The sequence below is a fragment of the Thamnophis sirtalis genome, unplaced genomic scaffold (assembly GCF_051295495.1).
Source record: "Thamnophis sirtalis isolate CommonGarterSnake01/CBP01778 unplaced genomic scaffold, rThaSir2_p1.2 scaffold_13, whole genome shotgun sequence".
Lineage (NCBI taxonomy): Eukaryota > Metazoa > Chordata > Lepidosauria > Squamata > Natricidae > Thamnophis > Thamnophis sirtalis.
Genome location: NW_028261393.1, coordinates 7,886,800 through 7,907,642, shown reverse-complemented (window position 1 = coordinate 7,907,642; position 20,843 = coordinate 7,886,800). Strand labels below are relative to the sequence as shown.

Below are 20,843 nucleotides of genomic sequence, written 5' to 3'. Positions count from 1 at the left end.
CCATTCCATTGCCCGTGTAATTTATTCATCCCAAGATGCACCTCTCTGCAGTTGCAGGCAGGAATGGGGGAGGGGGGGCAGAGGAGCTCCGTTCTTTCCCCCCCCCCCTTTCCCCTCCCCATCTCCAATGACTGTACATTTTGCTGCTACTTGTTGCCCCTAACCTGCCCTTCTTTCGAATAGGAGAAAGCGGGGGGGGGGCACAGGGAGAGGAAGGGGGGTGCCCCGGTGGAAATCGACCTTGCTTGGAGAGAGTCGAAATAAGGGGCTGAGATTTAGGAGGAGTTGAGTGCGACAGGAGAGGAGGAGGAGGAGCCGGGGGGGGGGAGAGAGAAACAGCAGGGATTGCTTGGGTTCAGTGGCGGGGAGCGGGAAGGGGGGGGTGTACATTTTTCAGTGTGTGTTGACTGGAACCTGGCAGACTGAAAGCAGAGAGGGCAGGCAGGCAGGCACAGAGTGCGTGACTTTAGGATAAAGCATAGGACCGCTGAAATGGGGGTGGGCCAGGGTTCAAATGCGATGGTGGGGGTGGTGGGGAGAGGAGATGAGCTGCTGAACCCCAAATCTCCACTTCCAAAAAATGCAGCCTCGTAACTTAAGCTCAGGTAAAGGATTCATAAGTCTTTTAATTGTGTTGGCTTTTGCCCCCCACCTTCCCTTTTCTTTTCCTAAGAGAGAGAGAGACAGAGACACACACACAGAGACAGAGAGACAGAGAGAGATGCAGCACTCAGAGGGTTAATGTCTGGCAGGGCTCCTTGGTGGGGCAGGGCAGGTCTGGAATTAAAGGGTCAAGGGGGAGAGACCCAGCTGCAGTCTGTCTGTGAAGCCAGACAGGGTCAGAGGTCACGGGCGAGGTCAGGGGTCTCTCTCCGCGTAGCCTCCATTCATTGGCAGAGTTTCGCCTCGGCATAAATCAGTTTGTCTAGGAGGAGAGCAAGGTCTAGGGGCTATAAACGGGGGGGGGGGAGCCCCTGCACCATGCTGGCAGCGGCTGGAGACGCCAAGAGAAGCTGCTCGCTCTCGTGTTCCTTTATGTAAGGAAGCCCTGCTCTTCTGGTTCCCAGAAGCCTGGCTGTTCCCCAGCGGCCTCTCCTCTCTCTTTTTTTTTCCCCCTCTTCCCCATAGAGAGGCAAACACGTTACATGCACACACACACACACACACACACACACACACACACACACACAAAATAGGGCAGGCATGGCAATGCGCCCTCCGGAAAGTGGAACCCGTGTTCCATAAACACATCTGCAGTCCAAGGCTACGGAGGCATATGTTCTTCATCAGAGGTGCCAGCTCCTCTGCGCATGTGCGAGTTTGCATAGACAGCCTCTGCTCAAATGTTCCAGGGTGGGGCATCCTCCGGGCGAGCAAAGGGCATCGTCTTTGGGCTCCCCCACTCCTCAGGAATCTTGTCTTGCAAACGGTCACTTTTGCGAAGGAACATCTCCCGCCTCGGGAAGGACCTGATCCAGTAGGGACAAATGATGATCTATATGCCTCTTTAACCGCATTCCTTCAGATCCAGTTGGGGATCCTGATTAGAGCATTCCCTGTCTCTGTATGCACCATACAGGTGTCCCTCGGCATTCTCATAGGGTTCTCTCTCTGGGATCCTCTCTCTGGCCCATCGCTAGTGGTGAATTTCACCCTCTTTGTGCTGGCTTCCCTCATTGGTTAACAGAAACGCAGGCTGTCCCCTTAAACCTTGAGTTTCATCTTCCAATGGGCTCCTTTTAGGTCTGAAAAGCTCAGACTAAGTGGCCTTCATCCCTCCTCCCCTTTCTCTTTTTTGGAGATAGCAGACGTCTGGCGAGGAATGGGGAGGTGGAGGAGGCGCACGGAACGGTCCTCGCGCAAGCTGTAAATTTTTTTTTTTTTTTACGCAGTTCGAAAAGGCTGCGTTATAAAAATAATAATAATAATTCTAGGTCCACATCCTTGCCTCACCCAGAAGGCGGTCAGAGCAGTGACGGATTCCCAAAAAGATTGCTGTCCCTATCCTGGGTGATGATGATGATGATGGTGATGATGATGATGATGATGATGACGGTGCCCTTCATCCAGCCCTTTGTAGAAGAATAAGGTACACTGGTTTGCTGACAGTTAAACAAAATATGATCTCTGGCGTCTTTAATGCAGATGGTGAATGGGGATTAGTTTGGATTAAATACAATAACTGCCTCCCCCTTAAAGGTAGCATGTTCTCCTGTTAGATTTAACAGTTGATGTATTGATGTGTGTGTGTGTGGTACGAGTCTGCTTATATGCATTACTTATTGAAACCCAAGCACTCACTTATCTCTTGCCTAGATAGATATATAATTTGATTGGTATGTTTGTATAAGCTTTCTTGTTACTTAATGCTTTGAGGCCAAATCTTGGGGTAGGGAAATTATAACTGAGTTGAGAGAGGGAGAGGGAGGGAAAGAGAGAGGGGGGGGAGAGAGAGAGAGAGATGTGCTTTGTACATACAGGGTATTGTGCTTTTATGTCAGGTTTTGGAGAAAATCTGTTTTGGCACCCTCACAGCTGTATGGCCAAGCAGTTGTTGGCTGGTGGTTTTGCAAAGCATGCATGTAGAGTCGGTGTCGCCCCGTCGCCCCCCCCGGAGAAATACAAGCTTGCAGTCTTAGATAGTCTCCAGCAATGCCTCCACCCCTACTTTCATGCTCATCATAGAGCCATAACTGGACCGCCTAATCAGCTCTACCACTGGTTGTATGTGCATGTGTGAAAAGGAGTAAGGAGAAATTGCAACCAAGCAGGAACCCAGAGGTGGGGGGTAGGGGGAGGAGGAGATTGGAAGGAAGAGAAATATTGCACCAGTCTCATCACCTTGCCGGTTCTCCTCCTCCTTCTCTTCTTCGTCATCCCTTCATTCTCTCTCAGTCTCCCTACCTTTTGCTTTTTAAGTTTCCCACATCCCTGCCCATACCTGTGCTTACGGAACATGGGACAAACCTTCCATTCAGGGGAAGGTGCCAAGGGTCGTGTCACATTTCTCTTTGTTGCCAGCACAGCCATCACCACCACCACAGATGCCTTCTGGATCTGTGAAGCTACGCGCGCCAGTCATTTCTAGCCCCCCTGGTCATGTGGGTGACGGTTGCAGAAACGGAGTTTTCTAGTCTATTCCAGCTCGTATTAGACAGATTAGTTGGAGACCTGGCAAAAGAAGGGAGATTTAAGGAACGCGGTCGCCTTATCTCACAGCCTTGAGCTAAAGCTGGGAGCCCACAGCGAAGACGTAGATTTTGTCTGCGCCTCTCTGTTGAAATCCGTCCCATGTCCAAGCATCGTGGCCGGTGTACGGTGGCGCGCTGCCTTGGTTTCCCCAGCTGGGCTGAAACGCGGACATTACTGTAATGCGTGTCCATCAATTGCTTCAGTTCAGCCATCTCCTCGTTTCCACCTTTGTCTCCCCATTCACACCCATCGCAACAGAGAGAGAGAGAGACTGCCTTCTGTGTCTCCCTATTCACCCACCTCCCTTATAGAACTGATCTCTTTTGGGCGTCTTCTAACTAGGACTCTCCCAACCCCCAACCCCCCCACCCCACCCCGATCATCCATCCTTATTCATTCTTTAGCCTTTCCGCTGTGCGATGCTGTCATCGTTTTCATCCATCCTCGAGCCCACTACGATCTTACCTTGGGCATTGGCTTCCTCTTCCGCCTGTACTCATCCGTTTCACCACTGCACCATTTTTTCCGCCGGGTTTTATATTCTCCGTTTCTGCCAGCTCATGCCAGACATAGCCAGATGAGGTCTGCAGCATGACCCCCCCTCCATCCTGCCCTGTCTGTTTCTTCTTTCTGCTCGTTCCCATCTTCCTTGCTTGCACAACCTTTGGGATGCCTCTTCACGTTAGCACACCTATGAATAGAGAGTATATGTGCTCCTGGTTTTAAACCCACCCTGGGGCCTGGGTTCACCCTGATAGAAAGACAGAAGTGGGGAGGGAGAATATGCACACCACCATAGTGCTGTCCGTGAGTTTCCCTTCTCTCTTTCCCCACCCAATAGTTGGTGATTTGTAGGTTGCAATTCTAGCTTAGGTGAGAAAAAACACTTTCCTCTCTTACAATAAATATCAGGATAAGTACTGGAAGAAATGGCCCTAGAAGAGAAGGCCAAAAGGTCTGTCCCTTCTTACTAATAAACATTTATATATATATATTATGCCTCATGTTTGCCAAGGTTTTTTATTCTTTCTACCATCTGGGAGTTGAAGGGAAGGAAAAGAGTAGAACAATTTAATTGTGGGGCCCTGCCTGCTTATTTTATAAAAACCTCTCTGCGAGGAGAAGGCTACCTTAAGGATGTCTGATTGTTCCTTTTCTCTCTGGTGGTCCCCAGTTTAGTCCCACGCACCAGCTTTTTCCCCCCCAAAAGCTTTCATGCAAAATATAAAGGATTTTAATTGGAAAGGTGGCTGTGTCTGTTCCTGGGCTTGTAGGGATGCCAAAGTGTTTCTAATTGGAAATTGGGGTTTTATGGTTGTCTGAAAAACTGAAGAGGAGGTAATCTGGGGCAAGGGAAAATACTGTAATTAGCAAAGCACAGTCTAGGTTATATATTAATATTGATGAGGTGCGTCTAATAAGACTTCCGGTATTTTGTCTCTGTTTCGACCAATACCATTGTCAAAAGCAAAAGCAGTAAGACTTATATGCCCCTTTTACAGTGCTTTACAGCCCTCTCTAAGGGACATGGTGGCTCAGTGGCTAAGATGCTGAGCTTGTCAATCAGAAAGGTTGGCAGTTTGGCGGCTCAAATCCCTACTCTCACGTAACAGAGTGAGGTCCCATTACTCGTCCCTCCTTCTGCCAACCTAGCAGTTCAAAAGCATATAAACAAATGCAAGTAGAAAAAACAGGGACCACCTTTGGTGGGAAGGTGCATTGCGTGTGCCTTTGGCATTTAGTCATGCCGGCCACATGACCATGGAGATGTCTTCGGCAAATGCTGGCTCTTCAGCTTTGAAACGGGGATGAGCACCACCACCCCTTAAGAGTCGGGAACGGTGAGCAACATATGTGCGAGGGAATCTTTGCCATTACCTTATTGCCCTCTCTAAGCAGTTTACAGAGTCAGCCTCTTGCCCCCAACAATCTGGCTCCTCATTTTACCAACCTTGGAAAGATGGAAGGCTGAGTCAACCTTGAGCCTGGTGAAATTCAAAACCGCCAAATTGCAGACCAGCCGGCAGTCAATGATGCTGAGCGTGGAACCAGATGGTAGGGAAACAGGACTGGCTATAGGGGTGCTTTCTTCTGCAGATGCCATCTTTCCCCCTGTCTTTGTTCTCCAGATGTGTTGGGCTCCTATGCAACATTCCCAATTTTCAGCCATCTTGGCAAGGAATGTGGGCTCCGACAACACCTATGGAAAGCAATGCTGAGAAAGGACGGCATAGGATGGTTTGGTCCTGGTGGGAGCAGAGGAAACAGACCACTGGATCTATAGACATCAGATGTCTTGCTACAAGCACTGGCGTGCATTAGTGCATCTCCAGGGCCTGCTTCTGTTGGTGTCATTCATTACCTGTTGATGTGGATGTGTTTCCTTCACTGGCTAAACACACACACCAGGAAGGCTCCAGACTCTGTTTCAAGCCATCCCATCTGGTTATTATTAAAGGAACTGGTTAATACCTGTGGAGAAAGGATTCCCTTGCTTGAGCTCAGCTCAGACACAATGCCCGTTTTCATACCTCATGCTATGCCAGGAGGGGTTTGTTTATTTTTCACTCTGTCTCTTCCACATACATAAGCCGTTGTGGCTTATAATCCACAGTTTATGACTTAACAAGTTGTGCACATTTGGCTAATTATGATTTATTCCGCAAACTATGGTTTGGCAAGCTGCATTGTGGGGGCCATCCCTAAAACTCTCTTGCCTTAAAAACAACAACATGATGTTGTTGTTGTTTTACCAAGAGGCTTTTTGCTCATTTTCCAAAAGTTTGAATGAAGTGCCCATCATAATTTTGTTCCCTCCAGTGGCAACTAGCTAATCTCTTCAAAGCTGAGTGGTGAGATGGCATTGCTTTCTGGACAGGAAGAGGAAAAAGAGCCTTATTATCTGAATAATTTGCAGAAGAATTGGACACTGGTACTGGGGCCTTATTTCTCATAAGCCAGGTCAGCCTAGTTAAATGGTAGTTAAATAGTGGTTTAGAAAGCCACAGGATTTTGAACATAGAAGATTCCATTAACATGTTTAAAATATTGGTAGAGCAGGAGCATCCAGCCTAGGCAACTTTTAAGACTTGTAGATTTCAACTCCCAGAATCCTTCTTGGCTGGCTGGGGGAATTCTGGGAACTGAAGTCCACAGGTCTTAAAGTTGCCAACATTGGATGCCCTTTCTATAGAGCATTCTAGTCAAAATCCAGATTTTGGTGACGCCGAGAGCAAAAGCATAGCTGGATATATGGGTTTTCTTAGAATATTTCCTTTGGGGTAGCATCCCCAGAGGAGGGAGAATGTGTGGGAAGATCTTAAAAGTCAGAATCCACATTTATAAGAAAAATATTCTGGTCTCAGCCTCTCTCATAAGATCTGGGAACGCACCAGGGGTTTATATGCACCAAGCCATATTGTACCATACCAATAGAGAATATGTTGAATGTTGAATGAATGTTGAATGTTGATTTTATTTATATGCCGCCGTTTCCCCCCGAAGGGGACTCAGGGCAGCTCACAACTCAACCAGGGAAGGGGGATACAAACAAAAAATTAAAACAACACAAAACAATGCATAATTAAAAACACACAACAGTCATACCAATTCGAGACGGGGGCAACAATTCTTTAGCCCCAGGCCTGTCGGAACAGCCAGGTTTTAAGGGCTTTACGGAAGGCCTGGAGGGTGGTGAGGGTTCGAATCTCCACGGGGAGTTCGTTCCAGAGGGTCGGAGCAGCCACAGAGAAGGCTCTCCTCCGGGTAGTCGCCAGTCGACACTGGCCGGCGGATGGAATTCGGAGGAGGCCTAATCTGTGGGATCTAATCGGTCTAGTGGAGGTAATATATGTAGTTCTGGGTTCAACTGTGGAGTCCTTGATGCTCTCTGAGGTTAGTTGTTTGCTTACCTATCATTAACCTGATAGGTAACATGACGGTGATCTTACCTGGTCAGATAATGAGACATCTGGGGGGAAAAACAAGCTCAGAGAGTACCAAAGATTCTTTGGTTTGGCTTTCACTGAGCATAAGTAATGGTTTGGAAACCAAGATTTAGAGCTTAGCATATTGTGTGAACCCAGGTGAATCATGGCATATTCTGCAAACCATGACTAAACCAAGCGTGGCTTAGAATAAGTGTGTGGATTGGGAAAATGCTATGTGTGAACTTCCCATGCACAATTTATCGCACAGTTGAGTGTCAAGAAGCAAAGTGGTAGGGCGGGCCTTTTCGTTTTGCCTCTGGTGACATTGGATTCCTTTCTTACGCAATTTATTATCTACCACCCAAAACCCCATTGGATTCTGGGCGGCCTTTCCAAATTTAAAAGAGTGGAAATGGGAAACAACAGTCAATTCAGTAACCAAACCCATTGGTCTCCTGTCCAGTTTGAGGGTAAGAAAATGGCTAACGTGGGTCGAATAAAAAAAGGCCAGCCAAAAGGCAGATGTGGGCAGGAATTAACCAGGTGGATTTTAATCTGTGGATGGATTTATATTTGAATACAGAGGAGATGCCAGAATTTCTGTCTTGTAATTTGCAATAAATATGGAAGTGTTTGGGATTCCTTGCCACATTGCTATCCCCTGTCCTGCTCTAGGCTCAATTATCTTTGTTCCCACCTCATTTGGCCTCATTTTTGCCTCTTTTACTTGGCCAAGTCTTTCATGTACCATTGAACATGGGAATGTACGTACCATTTGCCCCTAGAGGTGTGGGAGTTCAAGAGCCAGGATCACCCCTGTGTGGGCCCGGTGCTTTTGCAGCCTGGGGCCATGTGTGCGCATGGCAGCCCACCGGCCACTTCTCCCTACATTTGGCACATGGATTTATTTATTTTTTATTTTTTTATTTTTTTAACCTGTAATTCATTGTCCTTCATCTGTGGCTGGGCATCCCTCAACCGGCGATGGGTGCATTTTTACCCTTTGTCTGCATCAGCGGGTAGCATGCATATATAACCCTGCAAATCACTGCGTGAGTTTGCCACCTGGCTCTGAAGCCTTTGCTGGCTGCCTGTGGCTGTTTCCCAGCCAGCTATCATGCATGCTACACATATATGTTAATACAGTGTTTCTCAACCTGGGCTGCTGGAAGGTGCGCGGACTTCAACTCCCAGGATTCCTCAGTCAGCATTGCCAGCTGGGGAATTCTGGAAGCTGAAGTCCACACATCTTAAAGCAGTGTTTCTCAACCTTGGCAACTTGAAGATGTCCGGACTTCAACTCCTAGAATTCCCCAGCCAGCATTTGCTGGCTGGGGAATTCTGGGAGTTGAAGTCCGGACATCTTCAAGTTGCCAAGGTTGAGAAACACTGTATCTATCTAACACAGTGATGGCGAACCTATGACACGCGTGTCAGTGCTGACACGCGTAGCCATTTGGGGTGACACGCACAGGATTTCATGCGATTCATCCTCGGCTCCTGCACGGCCGCCGAGGATGAAAGAATCTGTGCTGGAGGAACGGGGGGGGGGGGGGGCGGGACGTGTGATCTCCCCCGCCCACACTCATTTACTGTATCGCCGCCGCCCCTTTCTGAGCGCAGGGGCTGCTGGTAAGGCGTGCGTGCCGTGCGCACACACGTCATCAGCGCGGCATGGGAGGACCCGCAGGAGAGGAGCGCGGGAACAGTGCGCACCTCTCTCCAGTCAGGCCGGCACAGAGAGTCTACTCCTGGGACTGTCGGTTACGACCGCACCACAGCAGGGAACAGCGGAGTGCCAACGGGAACTGTGAGCGCCATTAGCAGCAACTATAAATTGCGCAAAATTATGTTTTTGTCGAAGTGACACACAACGCGAGTTATGCTCGATTTTTGGCCGATTTTTGACACACCACGCCAAAAAGGTTGCCCATCACTGATCTAACATCTATCTATCTATCTATCTATCTATCTATCTATCTATCTATCTATCTATCTATCTATCTATCTATCTATCTATCTATCTATCTCTATCTCTCTATATATATCTCTCTCTCTCCCTCCCTCCCTCTCTCTCTCTCTCTCACACACACACACACACACACACACACACACACGGTGGAGGGCTGTGGCTTTACTGTTTGTAGTATCAGGTGCTAGACTGATTCTCAAGGGACTTTGCCCCAACTCCGCCTGGAGTGTCTGCGTCTCAGCCTTCACCCCCCCCCCTCTCCCCAAGATCCCCCTTCAGGGGTCAGGGAGTGCCAATGAGACAGTCTGCCGCCATGGCAACAAGGCCTAACACAGGCTTCAGCTCCCCCTTAACCCTTCCAGGCCCAGCCCTCGCTCTCCCCCACCCCTCCCCTCTTTACTCCCCTTTTAGTTCTCATTCATCAACTTTGCTAAAAGCGCTCTAGGGATTTATTTAGTGGATCCCACAAATACAAGATCTCTTCTTCCGCTCCCGTCCCATCAGTGTTGCCTTAACTATCCGTATTGACGAACTAAAGATCTGGATCTTAGTCCCTGCATTATCTCGGCTTCCAGTTCTCTGGAGCTTTTAACATACACAGCCAGTGAAGATACACACACACACACAAACACAAACACAAACACACAATCCCTTTCCGATCCTTTTGTGTCTTAAAGCGCTCAAGAAAAGTTCAGATGTTTCTACCATCTTTTTTGAAAAGGCTAAAAGTCCCCAAATCAACTACTGCCTTAACATACACAGCCAGTGAAGATACACACAAACACAAACACACAATCCCTTTCTGATCCTTTTGGGTCTTAAAGCACTCAAGAAAAGTTCAGATTTTTCCACCATTTTTTTTTGAAAAGGCTAAAAGTCCCCAAAACAACTATTTTCCTTAGAAGGGGGACTATCCAGGGCCTGGTGAATTCATAAAAAAAACTAGAAAATATCCTTTTCAGCCGCTTCCTATTTTCTTACTGCTGCAGATAACAATGGAATTCGTATTTATTTTTCAAAGGCGTAGGGGAGCGGGGAGGTGTCAGATTTATGCTGCTGGGTTTACTTCTGACCAGTTGTGCGTTTCTGTTCATGGCCTTCAAAATTGGCTAAATCAGATTGCTTCGGGGACCGGCTAAGCATAACACGGAGGCAAATCATTCAAAAGCAAAACTTTTGTTTGCTTTTAAATTGCAAGAGAAACCAGCAAGTCTAGCAAAGTTTATTTTGCCTCCTTGGGCCTCCCCAGAAGCCATTCCTAGTTCCTGCCTCTTTCTTCTCCCAAATATAAAGCACATGTGTGTGTGTGTGTGTTTTTTTAAGTGTACCTATTTTTACTCTTAACAAATGTTGGGATGTCATGTAGAAACCATCAACTGACAATAAGCAGCAGCTGCCTTGATTTAAAAGGGTTGTCCGTTAAGCCCTCAAAGAAGGGAGAGAAAAGGTAGGGCAGGAAAAAAGAGGGATGAGACATGAAGTTTAAAATAGCTTACCCCTAAAAAGTTGGGACTTTTTAAACTGGAAGGAGAGCCAGTCATAACTTAGTTCAATTCTCGCAAATATCAAGGAATGTGAAGGTATATATACATCCAGGTAGTCCTTGACTTACCACAATTCATTTAGTGGCCGTTCAAAGTTACAACAGCACTGAAAAAAAGTGACTTGTGGCTGTTTTTAGCAATAGCAATAGTTAGACTTATATACCGCTTCATAGGGCTTTCAGCCCTCTCTAAGCTGTTTACAGAGTCAGCATATTGCCCCCAACAACAATCCGGGTCCTCATTTTACCCACCTCGGAAGGATGGAAGGCTGAGTCAACCTTGAGCCGGTGAGATTTGAACAGCCGAACTGCTGAACTGCAGTCAGCTGAAGTAGCCTGCAGTGCTGCATTTAACCACTGCGCCACCTCGGCTCTGTTTTTCACACTTAACGACCGTTGTAGCATTTCCCCATGGTCACCTGATGAAAATTCAGATGCTTGGCAATGGACTCATATTTACGACGGCTGCAGTGGCCCCAGGTCATGCGATCTGCTTTTGCCCCAAGCAAAGTCACTGGGGAAGCCAGATTCACTTAACAATTAGTGTCGCTAATTTAACAATTGCAGTGATTCACTTACGTAGTATATAGCCTTTATTGTCATTGTACATCATATATACAACGAAATTGGTGAAGTGCGGCAAGAAAAGTTGTAAATGGGGCAAAATTCACCTAACTTGCTTAGCGATGGAAATCTTGGGCTCAGTTCTGGTCATAAGTTGAGGACTACTTGTGTAGAGGCCAAAGGCCTCTCTCTGCAGTATTTTCTGGGTAGATGGGAAAGCGAAATGATTTACACAGGTGTGATTTCAGCAGCAGGGAGGGGAAAAAAAGCTGTGATGTACTTTTGTTCTCGAACAAAGACACAGGTGGAAAGACACACTCCTCCTGAAGTAATCCTACAAGAAGGCTTAATGCTGTAGCTTTATTTTTATTTATTTTGTTTAGTTCTATTATTTCTTCCCAGGGTTGGAAAGAAATCTTTCTGCTGCTCTTCCATTAGAAAGCGCAGAATCCCCCTTCTTTGTAACACAACAGACTGAAACCAGCAGCTTAGCAGGAGAAAGTTGGGTGCTTCTGAGGTATCTTACAAATCAGCTCAATTAGTGGGTATTAACGAAAGCCCCCTCTGCTCTAGTGATTAAGGCACCAGGGGCTAGGAGGCAGGACGTCCGTGAGTTCAAGTCCCGTCTCAGCCGTGAAAGCCCACTTGGGTGACTTTGGGCCAGTCATTCTGTCTCAGCTCAACCCACCTTACCGGGATGTTGTTGTGAAGAAAATAGCAGGAGGAGGAGGAGGAAAGTGCATTGGTTGTGTTTGTTGCCTTGAGTTATTTGTAAAAAAAAGTAATAAAGGCGAGGTACAAATAAAATTAATAAATCCAGAGGGAAAATGCCTTGTCACTCATTGCTAGCTGTTGTTATATTTTCTTCCTTTATTATTTCAGATAAATTGCTAGTTGTGTGGGAACTGGTGCAAGAGGCAAAAGGCCCCCCCTGTGTCTGTCTGCATATCTATCTATCTATCTATCTCTGTCTACCTATATCATCTATCATCTCTCTATCACCTATTTATATCTATCTATCTATCATCTATCTATCTATCTATCTATCTATCTATCTATCTATCTATCATCACCCTATCACCTATTTATATATCTCTCTCTGTCTACCTATATCATCTATCTATATCTATCTATCTATCTATCTATCTATCTATCTATCTATCTATCTATCTATGTCTACCTATATCATCCATCTATCTATCTATCTATCTATCTATCTATCTATCTATCTATCTATCTATCTATCATCACCTATTTATATCTATCTATCATCTCTCTATCACCTATTTATATCTATCTATCATCTCTCTATCACCTATTTATATCTATCTATCTATCTATCTATCTATCTATCTATCTATCTATCTATCTATCTATCTATCTATCTATCTATCTCTATCTCTGTCTACCTATATCATTATCTATCTATCTATCTATCTATCTATCCATCTATCTATCCTCTATCAAACTATCATCTTTATTACTATTTCCCTCATTGCCTTAGAGTTCAGATTATTAATTTATAGGCTTTTCTAGGCTTCATATAAGAATTGCAAGAAAAAAGAACTATAACAATTACTGTTAATAGTAGTTGATGCTGTTACTGCTAGTCTTAACTCAAAGCTACAAGCCAGCTTCACATCTGAGAGTAGAACTTCAGCCATAACTGGCTGTTGGTGTCACCTCATAAGACGCCTTACTATCCAGGCATTTCCTCAGCCCATTCTAGAAGGGAAAGTGGAGAAAGAGCTTACCTGTGCAGGTATTCCTCGGCTTAAGACCACAACTGAGCCCAAGATTTCTGCTATTGCTAAGCGAAACATTCGTTAAGTGCGTTTAATGCCATTTTGCCACCTTTCTCGCCACAGTTGTTTAAATTGGTAACTCCGTTGTTAAGTGAATCCGGCTTCTCAAATTGACATTGCATGTCAGAAGGTTACAAACGGGGGACTACATGACCCTGGGACATTGTGATCGTCCTAAATACAAGTCGGTGCCAAGCTGATTTTTGAATTTTGATTATGGGGAAATAACTGCAGTGGTCGTTAAGGGTGTAAAAATGGTCCCGAGTCACTTTTTGTTTTTTGAGTGCCGTTGCAACGGTCACTAAACGAACTGTCGGAAGTCGAGGACTACCTCTGTTTGAAAGAGACGTGTTGCCAGGGAACAGGCCCCACCACTAAGAAGGCCCCGTGGCTTTCCTTAGCTAGTTCCAACCTAGGAAAATGTGAGGCCTCTCTGCATAAACAGAAACTTGCAAGGGACAAGACATTCCTTGAACTAATGGGTCCGGGCTAAGGATGGGGAGGGGGTCCGCTTTTCTACTAGAAGCCAAGCTCCATTGAACAGGTCCTGTACGGTGGTCGGCCAGTCTGAAGAGTGGGGGGGGGGCTTCTTTTGTCTTCCTTTTTGTTCTGTCTCATTCCTCTCCTCCCCTTTCTTTTTTCCTCCTCCTTTCCGCCTCGTTTCCCCGCCCCCCCTTCTACTTCAGAAGAGGCAGCCACCTTTCGCAGAGGTCTGAGCTGTTCATTTGCAAAAGGGTCTCCCCTGCCCCACAGGTTTCCCCTCTTTCTGTCCTTTTCCACTGCCCCCCCCTGCTGCTTCTCTCCCCCCCCCCTTCCTGCCGGATGTGTGAATTGATCACTTGCAGAAGACTTTCTCTCCCTTGGCCCCCTCCCCAGGCTTCGTCACTGGCTGGTGCAGCCCTTGGAGAGGGGATGGGGGGCTTTTGAGCTCCCCCCACCCCGCCTGTGACCTGTGCTCCCCAGCCTTTCAGAAACCTCCTGTTCTCTCAAACTAGTTCTCCTATTCCTCTCTTGTTGTTCTTTCCATCAGGGCTGGCGCTAATGAAAAGATAGCCCTAACACGCTAAATTTGCACCAAGCCTCCCTTTTGAGTTCCTGATCCTGATCCTTCCTTGTGAATGCCCCCCCCCCCCAAAAAGTACCCACGTTAATTTATGATGGGGGGGAACGGATGGACAGACATGAATTTGCAGCATCTTAACAGGACACAGTATGTCATAAGGTTTTGTAGGGCATCATTCCCTGGAACAAAATTAGGGGGCAGAGAGCTTGCCCCCTGTAATGTTTTTTTAGGGGGCTAAAAGAGTCCATTACAAGTAGCGACGGTCATATGTAGGAACCAGTTGCTAAGCACTTGAATTTTGATCACATGACCATGGGGAGGCTGCAAAGGCCGTAACAGTGAAAAATGGTTATTAGTCACAATTTTCCAGTGCCATTTGAACTGGAATGAACTGTTGTAAGTTGAGGACTGTCTGTAATACAATCTAAAAATGAAGCAATGTAATAGGAAAAAAATTTCATGAATGAGAGCTTAAACTCCCTTCCCTGTGTTTGATTATATACAGTACAATAGCAGAGTTGGAAGGGACCTTGGAGGTCTTCTAGTCCAACCCCCTGCCTAGGCATATATTCTGCTCTGCTTCTTCTGCTTTCTTCTCCTTTTCCTTCCCCTTTTCCTTCTTCTTCCTCCTTCTCCTTCTCCTCCTCCTCCTCCTCCTTCTCCTTATTATTATTATTATCACATTTATATTCATAATATAATGTGTATTATTTATTCAGTTTTTATGAGGAATAAGTTAGAGGTCAGCATTGGAAAATAAAATCTTTTTTGTCCCTTATATGATGAAAGAGGACCTCCCACTCTTTAACACCCAACTTTAAAAAGCCTATTATAGATAGATAGATAGATAGATAGATAGATAGATAGATAGATAGATAGATAGATAGATAGATAAGTTTATTTATATGCCACCCTTTTCCCTGGGGGGACTCAGGGCGGCTCACAACTTAAAAAGGGGGGGGGAGGAAGACAAACTTTTAACATATAAGACAATACATAATTAAAACACAACATTCATACCATTCGGGCGGGTTACAGTCTTAACCCCAGGCCTGACGGGATAGCCAGATTCTGAGGGCTGTGTGGAAGGTCTGGAGGGTGGTGAGGGTACGAATCTCCACTGGGAGATTGTTCCAAAGGGTCGGAGCTGCCACCGAGAAGGCTCTCCTCTGCGTCTATCTATTATATAGATCTACTGCTCTGCACTTCTCTTCGTTTCCTTGGCTGGATCTGGTGGTGCCCCATTTGATAAAAAGAGTATCCCTCGTGGCCTTGCCTACTTGCATCTCCACCCTTCCTACTGTGATAGGCTCCCTCCAATTCCCTGCTGGCTGGTGTCCTCCATCAGTGGTTTTAATGGGGGAGTCTGGATTTTAAGTAAGAACGGTCCTATCTAAAAACTGAAGGTAGATTCTGCAGATTCTTTGCACTTTGGGGGGGGGGAGTGCAGAGAGGAGCTACTAGGAGGATGAAAGGCCTGTGGACAAAAACATACGTAGAACAGTTGCAGGATTTGAGTTTGGCCAGTCTAGAGCAGTGTTTCTCAACCTTGGCAACTTGAAGATGTCCGGACTTCAACTCCCAGAATTCCCCAGCCAGCGAATGCTGGCTGGGGAATTCTGGGAGTTGAAGTCCGGACATCTTCAAGTTGCCAAGGTTGAGAAACACTGCTCTAGAGAAAAGAAGGACCAGGGGTACCATGATAGCGGTATTCCAGTATTTGAGAAGCAAATACAAAGTTTGGAGTTTATTCAATTTGTAGGCCGCCCTATTCCCCCGAAGGGACTCAGGGCGGCTGAACAAAGCCAAGGGAGGGGAAATTACAAAAAGTAAGACAAAGACAATCAGACAATATGAACAATTTAAAAGCACAACAGACACAGCAAATTCGAGTAGTGGGGGGAGACTCAACCCCAGGCTTGCTGGGACAGCCAGGTCTTCACGGCCATCCGGAAGGCCCGAAGGGTGGAGAGGGTCCGAATCTCCACGGGGAGCTCGTTCCAAAGGGCCGGGGCAGCCACAGAGAAGGCCCTCCTCCGAGTAGTCGCCAGCCGACATTGGCTGGCAGATGGAATACGGAGGAGGCCTAATCTGTGGGATCGAATGGGTCTGTGGGAGGTAATCGGCAGAAGGCGGTCTCTCAAGTACCCAGGTCCAATACCATGTAGGGCTTTATAAGTAACAACTAGCACCCTGAAGCGTATCCGGAGACTAATAGGTAGCCAGTGCAGCTCGCGGAGGATAGGTGTAACGTGGGTGTACCGGGGTGCACCCACAATCGCTCGCGCGGCTGCATTCTGGACCAGCTGGAGTCTCCGAACACTCTTCAAGGGCTGCCCCATGTAGAGCGCATTGCAAAGAAGAGGTGGGGGTCAAATTATTTTGCAAAGCACCAGAAGGCAGGACAAGAAACATTGGATGGAAACGAAGAGAGGAGAGAAGAAACCTGAAATTAAGGAATTAAACTTCCTAACAGTGAGGACAATTAACCGGTGCTTCCAGAAATTGTGGGTTCTTCATTGCTGGAGGTTTTTAAGAAGAAACTGGACGCCCACTTGTTTCAAATTGGATAAGGTCTCCTGCTTGAGTGGCTGGTTGGACTAGAAGACCTCCAAGGTCCCTTCCAGCTCTATTCCAACTGCATAAGGACAGGTGACCAAAATGGTGCTTTCTTCTTTTTTTTTTTTTTTGAAACTGGGCAAGCAGCGCCACCTGAAATGTGAAGCAGATCGCCCATATATGGATGCCAGCCAACAGGAAACCTTCCTGTTCGTGGGACAAAAAGATGCCCGATCCTAGGATGCGATCCTTGTCTTGGTGTTTTAAAAATCCAGTTAATTTGGAGATGGAAATTGGTTTTATTCCAATCCAGATATTGCCTGGGACGGAAGCAGCAAGCCGGGCTGGTGTGTTTGCGTGTTTGACAGAGGCAAATGCTGATAAAGGTCAAGGATGTGGAATGTCTGGACTCCACGAAGTGAGGAGGCGAAGATCTCACGTTGCCATCTTTGTGATTTTTTCACTTGCTTTGAAGTTCTCAGAGATGTTCACGTTAATTTTCAACCCCATTTTTGGAAAAAAAAAGCATAACAACTTGCAGATGCATAGAATTCTGTTTGACTTTGCTTTAGGACGGTGGAGACTTAGGAAGGGATTTGAGAGAAGAGCTTCAAGCCTTCGACCAGCGCCAGCTCTTCCTGCTTTCTTTAAAATAGCCCTGTCTTTTTTACACTACAGATCTAAAAGCAAAGCAATTCTTTCTGGATTGATTTATATAAGTCTTTAAAGCAAACCACAATGATCTCTCAGGTTCCAGCAAGGGAGTGGTCCCAGCTGAATGAGAATGCATTTCCCTTTGCTTGCAGAACATAAGAGAGCTAACCAAGATGATGTTGAAGTGCTGGGGAAACATTTCCACCTTGGATCCCAGAGAACAGATTTTCCCTAAGAAGGGAACTTGAAAGTATTACCGTAGATTAGATCGGTGTTTCTCAACCTTGGTCATGGCTGGCCTTGGGAATTCTGGGAGTTGAAGTCCACGCATCTGAAATCTCCCTAGGTCGAGAAAGCACTGGGATAGATGGGCAAACAGTCCAGGTTCAGACATTGGACGTGCTCTTAAGGTGATTTTATTTGGGCTTCTGGCTGAAAGGTTTTATGGGAAGGAAGCCACTGCATTGTTTAAACCAGTGTTTCTCAACTTTGGCAACTTGAAGATGTCCGGACTTCAACTCCCAGAATTCCCCAGCCAGCGAATGCTGGCTGGGGAATTCTGGGAGTTGAAGTCCGGACATCTTCAAGTTGCCAAAGTTGAGAAACACTGGTTTAAACTGTTAGTTTGGGTTTTACCTACAATGGAAACTTAGAAATAGTCCGAGAGACAGGTATGCTTCCTATTTTTCAATGGCTGTACACTAAAATGTAAGCTTGTTTGAAGAAATATTTCCTTATTAGCATTTCCTTATGAATAGAATTAGAATAGAATAGAATAGAAAAGAAAAGAATAACAGAGTTGGAAGGGACCTTGGAGGTCTTCTAGTCCAACCCCCTGCTTAGGCAGGGAATCTTACACCACATCAGACAAATGGCTATCTAACATCTTCTTAAAAACATCCAGTGTTGGGGCATTCACAACTTCTGGAGGCAAGTTGTTCCACGGATTAATTGTTCTAACTGGCAGGAAATTTCTCCTTAAGTTCTATACAGGAAGATGAGGGAGAAATAGGAACATTTTTGGCTCCTAAATGTATATCTTATGCATTGAAGATACATTGATATGGTGATCTTAAATATTCACGGACTGAGAAAATTCTATGTTTCATTTTACGATAAAAACAGGGTGTTAGCCGTTGAGGTTGTAAAGAGAGGGGGGCTCAGAGTCATGTTCATCACAATCTGTTCATTGGGCGGTAAAAGGGCCTTTTTGCTCCCGTGTTTTTAAAAAGTTGAAGCCATTTTTTAATTGAGTCCAAATCCTGATAATTTTGTTGCAGAAGTATGGAAATAACTTCCCTGAAAGGGAGGGTTCCATTCCTCTAACTGTTCAATCTGATCTGGGATATTGGGATTCCCTACTAATTCAACCTTTCAACACAAGGTATGTGAATATTCTGAACTTTCACAAAACCTGCTTAAATTTTATTAAAAATTAAAACAAAACAGGGCAAAGAAACAAGCACAGACAACTTCTTTTTCTCCCTTTGCACAAACAGCATTTGAGAAAATTAAGGATTTGCTTTTACGTTTTTTGTGGGAGGGGAGTTCAGAGTGGGCTGGTTTTGAAACGGTTGAAATAATGGAGAGGTCAGTACCGTAAGCAAGACATTTTTTTTCCCTCTCCCTCTCCAGGTAGTCCTCGTCTTACAGCTACAATTGGGACCGGAAGTTCTGCCACTAAGCGATGTGGTCATTAAGTGAGTTGTACCCAATTATACACCTTTTTTTGTGTTTTTGCTGCGGTTATTAAGTCAGTTCGTTGATTCCACTTGTCACCCGGGATACTGCAGCTGTCCTAAATATAATGCCAATTTCCAAGGGTCTTAATTTTTATCATATGATGGTGGGGGATGCTAAGACGGTCGTAAGCACGAGGACTGGGTGTAAGTCCATTTTTTTCCCCAGCAGCATCGCAACTTTGAATGATTGTTAAATGAATGGTCATAAGGCGGAGGGATACTTGTATCGTGACTCCAATATCCTGTTGTACTTGTTGCAATGCCTGAACGTAATTAGATGCTGGCACCGAAGAAGAGCTAAGTGTCCTGAGGATGGACAGAGAGTTGGCATTTACGGAGCTCATTGGAGAAGAACAATGCCAAGAACTTAAAGCCCCCACCCCCAAAATCAGAAACATCCACAATCCTGCAACAATTGAAAGACAATTTTATCTCCAATGCGTTAAAGTGCAATTATTATTTTTTTAAATGTTCCCATTCTTTTTTTTTTTTAAATGTGCACAGTGAAGTTTGACACCATGATCTCACACCCAATTAAAAAAGAAGGAATGAAGAAACTTGAAGGGGAAATATGTAGCCTACACCTAAATATTCAGCTTCTTAACAACAGAATAGCAGACTTGGAAGGGGCCCTGGAGGTCTTCTAGTCCAACCCACCACTCAAGCAAGAAACCCTATAGCAGTTCACACAAATGATTGTCTAACCTCTTCTTAAAAACTTCCAGTGTTGGAGCACCCATGGTTTCTGGGGGCAAGCTGTTCCAATGGTTCTCACTGTCAGGAAATTGCCCCTAAATTCTAGATTGCTTCTCTCCTTGATTAATTTCCATCCCTTGCTTTCTGTCCTGCCTTCAGGTGCTTTGGAGAATAGGCTGTGTCCCCCCCCCCCTCTTCTTTGTGGCAGCCCCTTAGAAACTGAAACACAAAAACACTCTTGTATCTTCACAATGCAAACAGGTAGTGTTAGATAGAAGGTAGTGTTTGCAAGCAGGAGTTTTACGTTGAAGTATCCTTAACAGTTCTACCTCCATCCTGGTTGCCTTGCCTATGAAGCTCATGAACTATGGCAGCTTAACATAGGGTTGGGGAACTACAGCCCCTTTAGAACCGATAGACTTCAACTCCCAGAATCCTTGAGCTCAGGAATTCTGGGAGTTGAAGTCCTCCAGATCGTAAAACGGCTATAGTTGCCCACCTGTGGCTTAACATTAACTTGGGATTACTTTTATGATATTATCAATGTTTATGAGTAATGCGTGGGCTTTTCTGGTTTATTTCTCCATGACTTCACTGGCCCAGGTAGGCAAAAGAATAACAAGAGAAGAAGAAAAAAAAAGGAAAATTCACAAAGTTGGGTTTCTGGAACTGGTCACCATTCAAGTTAGAGAATGAGATCTCCACTGGGTTCATTTATTTATAGCAATAGCAGTTAGACTTATATACCGCTTCATAGAGCTTTCAGCCCTCTCTAAGCGGTTTACAGAGTCAGCATATCGCCCCCAACAATCCGGGTCCTCATTTTACCCACCTCGGAAGGATGGAAGGCTGAGTCAACCTTGAGCCGGTGAGATTTGAACCGCCGAAATGCAGCTAGCAGTCAGCTGAAGTGGCCTGCAGTACTGCACCCTAACCACTGCTCCACCTCGGCATAAAGCTTTACTGCTTTATGAAAAGCAGTAAACGGAAGAATCTTTAGTACAAGATCGTTTCTCCCCATCACTAGATCACTTCTTTCCTTTTTGCAATCCTTATGAGGTGCCTATGCATGAAAATTCCCATGTTATCCTGCTACACGCTTCAAACAGGTAGATGTCTTTTGC

General features: G+C 45.7%; 1 long non-coding RNA gene across 1 annotated transcript in view; it reads left to right on the top strand.

The window, feature by feature from the left end:
• The window catches only part of LOC148042977 (uncharacterized), a 22,777-nt gene extending 2,990 nt beyond the window's left edge, over positions 1-19,787 (top strand). Inside the window, exons 2-3 of the long non-coding RNA XR_015698314.1 lie at positions 1,935-2,089; positions 18,917-19,787. This is a non-coding gene — a long non-coding RNA (uncharacterized LOC148042977). The remainder of the gene's footprint in view (positions 1-1,934; positions 2,090-18,916) is intronic.
• The last annotated feature ends 1,056 nt before the right edge of the window (positions 19,788-20,843 follow it).